Source organism: Arvicola amphibius, chromosome 11, assembly GCF_903992535.2.
Source record: "Arvicola amphibius chromosome 11, mArvAmp1.2, whole genome shotgun sequence".
NCBI classification, from domain to species: domain Eukaryota; kingdom Metazoa; phylum Chordata; class Mammalia; order Rodentia; family Cricetidae; genus Arvicola; species Arvicola amphibius.
In genome coordinates, this window is record NC_052057.2 from 92,014,180 (window position 1) to 92,024,309 (window position 10,130).

At 36.5% G+C, this 10,130-nt stretch overlaps 1 pseudogene; it reads left to right on the forward strand.

Moving 5' to 3' along the window:
- The first annotated feature begins 8,381 nt into the window (after window positions 1-8,381).
- LOC119826064 lies at window positions 8,382-9,730 on the forward strand (annotated as a pseudogene).
- Window positions 9,731-10,130: the final 400 nt, after the last annotated feature.

Here is a 10,130-nt window from a genome sequence, read left to right on the forward strand (position 1 = left end):
GATTGGTGTTATAAATGCAAAGAGAGGAAGGCAATTAAGTCATAAAAATTTGTAGGCTTTGTATAATACAGATGTATTGTTATAAATGAGAGATTTGCTCAAGTCTGTAGACGTTGGGAGTTTCTTCTACATTGTCACTGGCTTCAGTTGTGTTTGGTTTTTTTAATTCATGGTGAAACAGCTAATTTGGTATTGTCTTTTCTCACAGCTCCTGCTGTGAATTATGAAAGATTTAATCTCTGCTTAAATGTTTTGAAGAACTGGTTCTGTATTTCAGCCTTATAACATCAAAGAGTATCAACATTAATACACAAAGAGAAAATGCCAAATGTGATAAAAATGATTAGAGATAAATATATGCCACGTAAATTTAAAAAAAGAGAAATCACAGAGATTTTTTCTTTCTTATTTTTAAAATTTTAGTTTTAAAAACTATCTCTTTTCATTTTACATACCAATCCCAGTACCCACTCCCTCCCATCCTCCCATTCCTTACACTGTCTCCCACCCCCAATCCACTCCTCAGAGAGGGTAAACTACATTTCTTTGGGGAAGGTCCAAGGCCCTCCTTACTATATCTAAGCTGAGCAAGAGAATGGGTTCCAAAATACCAGTACAAGCAGTAGGGATAAATTCTGGTGCCACTGGCAGTGGCCCCTCAGTCTGTCTCAGCCATACAACTGCCACCCACATTCCAAGGCTTTAGTTTGGTCTTATGCTTGTTCCTTCCCTATCTGGCCACATATGGTAAGAGTTCCCATTAACTCAGATAAGCTGTTAGAGTGGGAATCCACATCATGGTCTTGACCTTTGTGCTAATATTCTTACTCCTCTCACTCTTCGACTAGATTTAGGGAGCTCAGCCCAGTGCTCTGTTGTGGTTCTCTGTCTCTGCTTCCATCAGTTGCTAGATGAAGTTTCTATGGTGACATTTAAGATAGTGATCAATCTTACTACAGGGCAAGGCCAGATCTGGTACCCTTTCCACTATTGCTTAGATCTTAGATAGGGTTATCCTTGTGGATTCCTGGTAATTTCTTTAGGGCCAGTTTTCTTGCTAGCCCCTTAATGGGTCCCTTAATCAAGATATCTCTTTAGTTGCTTTTGGTCTCTGTCCTTCCCCCATCTCGACTATCCTGTTCCCTCAAGTTCTCTTCCCTGCTCCCATTCTCTCCTCCTCTTCATTTGCCCTCTCCCCACCCCATGCTCCCAATTTTCTCAAGAGATCTTGTCTATTTCCTCTCCCAGATTAATATATATATATATATATATATATATTTCTCTTATGATTCATCTTGTTACTTAGCTTCTCTGGAGTCGTGGACCATAGGCTCATTATCCTTAGCTTTACAGCTAGCATCCACTTATGAGTGAAAACATACAATGTTCATCTTTCTGCGGTTGGGTTATCTAACTCAGGACTTTTTTTAGTTCCATCCATTTGCATGCAGATTTCAAGATGTCATTGTTTTGTCCTGCTGAGTAGTACTCCATTGTGTAAATGTATCACAATTTTCTTTATCAATTCTTGGTTGAGAAATATCTAGGTTGTTTCCAGGTTCTGGCTATTACAAATAATCTGCTATGAATGTAGTTGAACAAATGTCTTTATAGTATGATTGAGTATATATAGGGCATATGCCCAATGTTGTCTGAGTTTTCTGTCTTGCCCAGTTCCCACAATTATTAAGTCCCAAAGAAATCACACAGAGGTCTACATTAGTTATTAACTAATTGGCCTAGTAACTCAGGCTTCCTATTAACTCTTATAACTTATGCTAGCCCATTATTCTTATCTGTGTTAGCCACAAGGCTCAGTACCTTTTTCAGCAAAGCAGTCACATCTTGCTTTTTCTGTGGCAGGCACACAACTGCAGAGGAATGGGCTTTTCTCTTCCCAGAATTCTCCTGTTCTCATTGACCTGCCTCTACTTCATGTCTGGTTGTCCTGCCTATACTTCATGCATTTATTTAAAATATAATTGACAGAATATAGATCATTCTCCCACACTAGCCCAAGAGTGGTATTGCTGGGTCTTGAGGTAGGTTGTTTCTCAATTTTCTGAGAAACTGCCATACTGATTTTGAGAGTGGTTGTACAAGTTTGTATTCCCACCAGGAGTGGAGGAGTGTTCCCCTTATTCCACATCCTCTCCGCATAAGTTATCATTGGTGTTTTTGATCTTAACCATTTTGACAGGTGTAAGATGGTATCTCAGAGTTGTTTTGATATGCATTTCCCTGTTGGCAAAGGATATTGAACATTTCCTTCTGTGTCTTTCAGGCATTAGAGATTCTTCTCTTGAGAATTCCATGTTTAGTTCTCTACCCCATCTTTTAATTGAATTATTTGGGATTTTGATACCTAATTTCTTGAGTTCTTTATATTTATTGGCGATCAATCCTCTATCTAATGTGGGGTTGATGAAGATCTTTTCCTATTTGGTAGATTGCCTTTTGTTTGATTGGCTGTGTCCTTTGCTTTACAAAATCTTCTCAGTTTCAGAAGGTCTCATTTATTTATTGTTGCTCTCAGTGTCTGTGCAACTGATGTTATGTTTAGGTAGTGGTCTCCTATGCCCATGTCCAGTTTATCAGTTTTAGGAGTTCACATTTATTTACTGATGCTCTCAGTGTCTGTGATACTGGTGTTATATTTATGAAATAGACTCTTGTGCTCATGCCCACTTTCTCTTCTATCAGGTTCAGAGTGGTCAGATTTATTGAGGTCTTTAATCCACATGGACTTGAGTTTTGTAGATGGGGATAGATATAGATCTATATTTATTCTTCTATGTATTGACAACCATTTATGCCAGCACAATATGTTGAAGATATTTTCTTTGTTCCATTATATAATTTGAGCTTCTTTGCCAAAAAAATCAGATGTTTGTAGGTATGTGGATAAATATCTATGTCTTTGATTTGATTCCTTTGGTCAACCTGCGTATTTTTTATGTCAATACTATGCTGTTTTATTACTGTAGCTCTATAATATAGCTTGATGTCAGAAATGGTGATGCCTCCAGAAGTTTCATTATTATACAGGACTCTTTTGGCTATCCTTGGATTTTTTTCCATATAAAGTAGAGTATTGTTCTTGCAAGATCTGTGAAGAATTGTGTTGGGATTTTGATGGAGATAGCACTGAATCTGCAGATTGTTTTTGGTAGGATTACCATTTTTATTATGTTGATCCTACTTATCCAACAGCATGGGAGATCTTTCCATTTTCTGGTATTTTCTTCAATTTCTTTCTTTAAAGACTTTCTTGTTAAACAGGTCTTTCACTTCTTTGCTTAGTATTATCCTAAGATATTTTATGCAATTTGTGGCTATTGTGAAGGGTGATATTTCTCTGATTTCTTTCTCAGCTTCCTTATCATTTGTATATAGGAGGGCTACTGATTTTTTTTAGTTGATCTTTTATCCTGCCATATTGCTTAAGGTATTCATCAGCTGTAGGAGTTCCCTGATAGAGTGTTTTGGGTCACTTGTTTATACTATTGTATCATCTGCAAATAGGGCAAGTTTGACTTCTTCCTTTCCAATTTTTATCCCCTTGATTTCTTTTTCTTATCTTATTTCTCTAGCTAAAACTTCAAGAACTATGTTGAAAAGATATGGCAAGAGTGAAAAGACTTTTCTTGTTCATTATTTTAGTGGAATCTCTTTGAGATTCTCTCCATTTAATTTGATGTGGCAGTCAGTTTGCTGTATATTCTTTATATTATGTTTCGATAAGCTTTTTTTTACCCCTGATCTCTCTAAGACCTTTATTATGAAGAGTGTTGAATTTTGTAGAATGCTTTTTCAGCATCTAATGAGATGATCATATGGTTTTTCTTTTTTAGTTCATTTATATCATGGCTTACATTGATAGAATTTTATATATTGAACCATCCCTGCATCACTGGGATGAAGATGAATTGATCATGGCAGATGATTTTTTTCACAATGTTCTTGAATTCTGCTTGCCAGTATTTAATTGAATATTTTTGCATCAATGTTCATTAGTAAAACTGCTCTTTAAATCTCTTTCCTGGTTGAGTCTTTGTGTGGTTTTGGTTTCAGGGTAACTGTAGCCTCATAAAAAGAGTTGTCAATGTTCCTTCCATTTCTACTATGTGGAACAATTTGTAAAGTATAGGTATTAGCTCTTCTTTGAAGTTCTAGTAGAATTCTGAATTGAAACCATCCAGCCCTGGGCTTTCTCTGGTTGGGAAGCCCATAGAGATTTTCAAACAAAGCTACAATATTTTGCCTTTAGATTATCAGACCCAACTTATTCCAGTGATTATCAATTCATGTTTGATTAATTCAGGAGATGAGTTTAGGTAAATGGAATTTAGGGAAAAGACAAGCATATGCTGGTTAACATCTTCAAATATTTTCAAATTAAATCATAAGACATTTGGATTAATCCTTTATGAAATTTTTATTTAAATATCTATGTTGAACCACTAAACTTATAGTTGTTTTATTACCGAGTGATAAGAAATTTTAAGAAATATGCTATTCTAATATGATATAGTGTTTTTGGTTTATCATTTTTTAGAGTTATCAATATAATTTTCATACATACTGTAAGAGATATATGTAATTTACTTCTTTCCTAGAAGTGTGATCAAAGTGAAATCTTGGAACAGCAAATGTATATTACAAAGCAACTGGCATGAGATAATTGTCATGAAATTATTCTATGTTGTTTCTCAGAACTGGGTTATCTTATAATTGCCTATTCTATATTACTTTATTTTCTATTATGAAAAATGTTTTTAGGATGCTGAAGAATATAAGATCCAGGGACTGTAAAAATAATCTTATAATCCCTTATTAAACATTGGAGTATTGAATCTATAAAGCTTCTTTCCAATCTGGTTTTAATTGCTGCAATATACTAGCAATATAGCTAATTGAATAACTGCTTCAGAATTCTATTGTCAAAGTAAGAAGCATAACAAAGCTGGTTATGTGTTGGAGAAATGGCCTAGTAGTTAAGAATACTGGCTGCTCTTCCAGAGGTCCTGAGTTCAATTACCAGCAACTATAGAGTGACTCACAACCATCTTTAATGAGACCTGATGCACTTTTCTGGCTTGCAGGTAGACAGGCAGGAAGAACACTTTATATATAATAAATAAGTAAATCTAAAAAAAAATCTTGTGACTCTCAAAAATATTTGTTTATTCTATTAGCCTTTTTTAACAACAACAATAAATTAGTAAGTGAGAGGAATAATATTTAAGGAAGAATTGAAACAACAATGCATTATAGTCCTCATCAAATAAATATTATTATATATATGCACAAAAAATATCAAGTCACACAGGAGAAAGTCTCAAAGTGCAATATTGAAGCATTTTTTTGCTGTATTCTGTATCAAATTTGATCTAATGTAGAAAACACAGCTATGATGCTTATGTCACACTCACAAATATCTCAAGAATGTTTATCTAGTGAGTAGGTATAGAGATACAGAGGCCTCACAACCCTGCCAAAGTTTTTGAACTGAACAAATCTTTTCCCAGAAGCATAGCTTCTGACATATTTACCATAGGCCCCTTACCAGTTTCTTCAAACTGACTTCTACAGATCTTTTTTCTGAAAGCTTAACATCACTTCTTTTCAGAGGCCAAACAGGATTCACAAAATTAGAAGCAATGACAATGTCAGTTAACCCAAAATTTACCGAGAATATTCAATTATTCTGATAGGGGCTGAATGAGGTATAGTATCCAAGTAACTTTGATTTCTTCGGCCATTCCTCCAGTAGAAATTATCTGTTTTTATTTTTGCTCACAGTCACATATCTAGTAACTATGATAGTTATTCTTTAACTAGCAATTAATAACACAGGTGCTCTGAAATACTGAGAACAAATATGCTGTCATGTATTTTGTCCCAGCTTCCACCGAGTCTTAAATTTTATCGTGTTGTTCTGATGCCTGGGTTATAGATATCCATTAGTGTGGTAAGATTCTGCCATTGCTTTGTGAATGTCTGGACTACTAATTCAAGATATTTGTGGGAGGTTGTTATCTTTGTTCAGGTGAGCAAATATCTGGTCAGTTTGTCCCATATACTCCCCTGTCATGACAACTTGTCCTGATACTTCCCTATCTTACCTGATTTATAATAAATAAAGAGCAATATAAAATGTTTTATATTATATTCTTAGAAATTTTTTCTAAGAAAATAAAATATAGAAAGTTAAGCAAAAAATATCACACTGATGTTGACCCAAGTGAAACCAGCAGAAGGAAACTTCTCTGGTGATGGCTAAATAATACTTTGATTTGAGTATAGTCAAATATCTTTAGGAGTCAGTGATTTCAATTTTATTTAATTATTTATTCATCTATCTATCTACTATCTATCTCATCTATCTATCTATCTATCTATCTATCTATCTATCTATCTATCATCTATCTATCTATCTATCTATCTATCTATCTTCTATCTATCTATCTTCTATCTATCTATCTATCTATCTATCTATCTATCTATCTATATCTATCTATCATCTATCTATTTGTAACAGTATTTGGTTTTACCTTAGACTGCAAAGTATGCTAGGGAATTGGTGTTACAAATATGTGGATTAATCAATCAACATCTGATTTGACTACAGACCTTCCCTATGAAATTGACCCTGTTTGGATGACCAAGAACAAGATACCAAATACAAAGCAATTTCAATACCTCTTCTCAGGAAATTATGTAAAATACTCTATTTTCTTTAGATAGTACATTATTTTTTAGCCCATTCTTAGTCCATCCTTTTTTGAAAACAGGATAACATTCAGTAATTTACCTCTGGCCTGCTCTCAGGGACCCAACAGAGCACAAGAGCAGCAGCAGCAGTATAGATGTAATACTATGATTATGGCAGCCACTTAGTTGAGCAATGTCCCTAAGCACATGTGCTATATGACCTATGAAAAGTGAGTATTCTTCCCCCTCTCTCTTTTCCTTCTGCTCTCACTCAGAAGCAGCCACTAACACCCCACACAATATACTTGCTTTTAGTTCTGTTGCCTGGCCTGACTTTGTGGTCCCTCTTGTCTCCAACCTGTCAAGGTTATCTTCGGCTGTTTAACTATTACAGAACTTATAATTAATTCTGCTTCATGAGAAGAAGTGTATTATTTGGAGATGATGTACAAATTTGGTGGCGAGTACAAATTGGGAATATACATAGCTATGCATATGATAAGATATCAGGTAATTTAAAAATCTTTGAAGCTAATAGACTTTGAATTTAAAGACCACTTCCTTGATAATTGGCTGTTGATTGAAGGAAAATATGATGTTTTATATCTTTTGTTTATTTGCTTGCTTGTTCTTTGATACAGAGTTTCTCTGTGTACCAGCTCTGGTTGTCCTGGAATTCACTCCGTAGACCAGGTTGGGCTTTAACTCATAGAAACCTACCTGGCCCTGCCTCCTGAGAGGTGGGATTAATGATGTGGACCTCCACATCAGGCTTAAATGTGGTGCTATAACCTTTTGAAACTCCCATCTGAGTTACTAAGACTAGAAAGGATACAACTTTTGTCAAAGAAATTACTAGAAAAGAAAGACCATAGACTCACGAGCTGTGCATATAATTCTTTAGATTCTACATGTCTATATTTTTATTTTTGTAATTTTTGACAGTTATAATTGCTTATATGCTGATACATATAAATGCAATCAATTCCCACATTTATCACATAATATTAGTAAGTCTAAAGGACACAAATACTCAGGTGGTAAAGCTTTTTTAAAAAAATCATAATAGCAGAAAACCCCTGTTTCATATAAGAGTAAATACGTGTCTGTGAAAAAGTGTTTGCAATCAAAGTCATGAGTCTGCTGAAGATGTACTCTTGCTTTTACAAAGTGGTTTTGAGATCAGAATATGGTAAGATGAATCAACTGGATATAAAGATGCCAATTTTTGTTAGAAGTTGATATGGATGTCTTCATAGGAAGCCAATCTAGCAATAAACTGCAAGATATGATAACGGAAACTGTCACAGTAGCTGCAAACCCAAAAAACATTTAACATCAAATCTATTACTCACACTGCTTTTAAATACAAGTTAAAAAGCATAATAAACGAATCACTTTCATAAATACACAAAATTCCTTATAGTAGAACTGGAGACAGCTAACAGGGGATGTTTAATGGCTTTTCTTTTTCTATAAGGGATTATCAGATGCTCCTATTAAATGGCAAGAACAATTGGACTTGGGAATTTGAATACTCAGCAACAATACTTTTGATAAATAAAACCATCATTAAAAATATGCAATTTTATCATCGTCTCAAAAATTCAAAGAAACAATTTTTGAAACCTTTTCTAATCAGCAACAAAATTTCCACCCCGTAAATTCTGGGACTCTGGACACGTCCTGAAAACTGGAGAGTCTTCAAGGTCTTCATTGGTGCTCAGTACAGTGGGGCTCAGGTCTGTAAGCTCTCCGCGCCACCCCACTTCCACTTTGGACAAACCAACCGCACCCCTGAATTTCTCAGAAAATTTCTTTCTGGCAAGGTTCCTATATGAGGGTGATGATGGATTCTGTGTGTTTGAGAACAATGCTGTTGCCTAGTTTGTAAGCAACACGGACCTGCTGGTAAATACTTCAGCGGAAGTAGCTCTGGTGGTGGTGGTGGTGGTCGTGGTGGGTGAGCATTCCTGACACTGGCATTGTTCCTCCAGCCAGCACCTGGGTATTCATTACCTTGGGCATCATGCAACAAACAAACCGGCCACTAAAAATGCAAAACAAAACAAAAACAAAAACAACAACAACAACAAAGAAGAAGATGAGGGAAATCCTGGAGCTGCTAGACACTCATTTGAAGAAAAGGATATTTTTGGTGGGTGAGCAAACGGCACTGGATGATATCACAGTTGTTGTCTGTACTTTTCTGTAACGATACAAACAGGTGTTAGAGCTTTCTTTTTGCCAGGCTTTTCCCAATACCAACTGATGGCATCTCACCTTCATTTGCCAGACCCAATTTAGGGAAATCTTGCGGGAGGGGAAGCTGTTTGAGAAAATGGCTGAAATTGAGGCTAAGAAGCTTTCAGAGAGCCAACCATAAAAGACATTCTAAGGAAAGACAAGGGTTAAGAAGAAGAGAAATAGAAGCCCCAAGCTGAACACAAAGTGGAAAAAAAGGCCGCTGTTCCAGCTCCTGTGGAAAAGGTGGATGAGCATGAGCAGGCACTGGCTGCCGAGCCCAAGGCGAAGAACTGCTCCTCTCACCTGGCCAAGAGCACCTTTGTGTTGGATGACTTTAAGTTGAAGTCCTCCAAGGAATACCCTCTCGGTGCCGTTGCCGTGTTTCTGGTTCATTTGGTAAGGATGACTGGTACCTTTGGTATGGTGAATACTGTTTCCCTGAAGCACTCACCCAGAACTTTGTGAGTTGCAACCTCATCCCTGGAATGTTCCAGATTGGATACACTGAGGAAGAATGGCTTTTTGCAAGTGCCATCATCTTTGGAACCAACAAGAGTAGCTCCATTTCTGGCGTTTGGGTCTTTCACGGCCTAGAACTTACTTTTCGGCTGTGTCCAGATTGGCAGGTGAACTATGAGTCATATACACGGGAGAAACCGTATCCTCGTAGGGAGGAGACCCAGACACTGGTTCAAATGTGCTTTTCCTGGGAGGGGGCCTTCCAGCATGTGCGCAAAGCATCAGTCAAGGCAACGTCTTCAAGTGAACAAGTCCTGCTGTTGGCTAGCTGCCTGCACCAATCCTTCAAGGGAGATGGGGGTCTTTAAAGGAAACTGAACACTGGGGGAAAATAAGAGCTTTTCTAAAAACCTAAAACACTTGTGGGAAAAAAAAAGCAAGGTACCAATTTTACTTCATTAGGTGTTAAATATTCACACCATGTTAAGGAAAGCATGGTCTATTTGAATATGCTGTTGGTTATAGTTCAATGGATAATGTTTAAAGGTACAGACATAGAAGGACACAGGAACAGCCTCTAGTGTGGAAAGGGCAGGCATCTGTTGCTGAGTACATAATAACACGGTGAACCTGGAGACTGTGTTTGAATTAATTACTTGACATCAACCTTGGCTCAGGAGGTGGAGCTAGCCGCTAATTGACAGCAG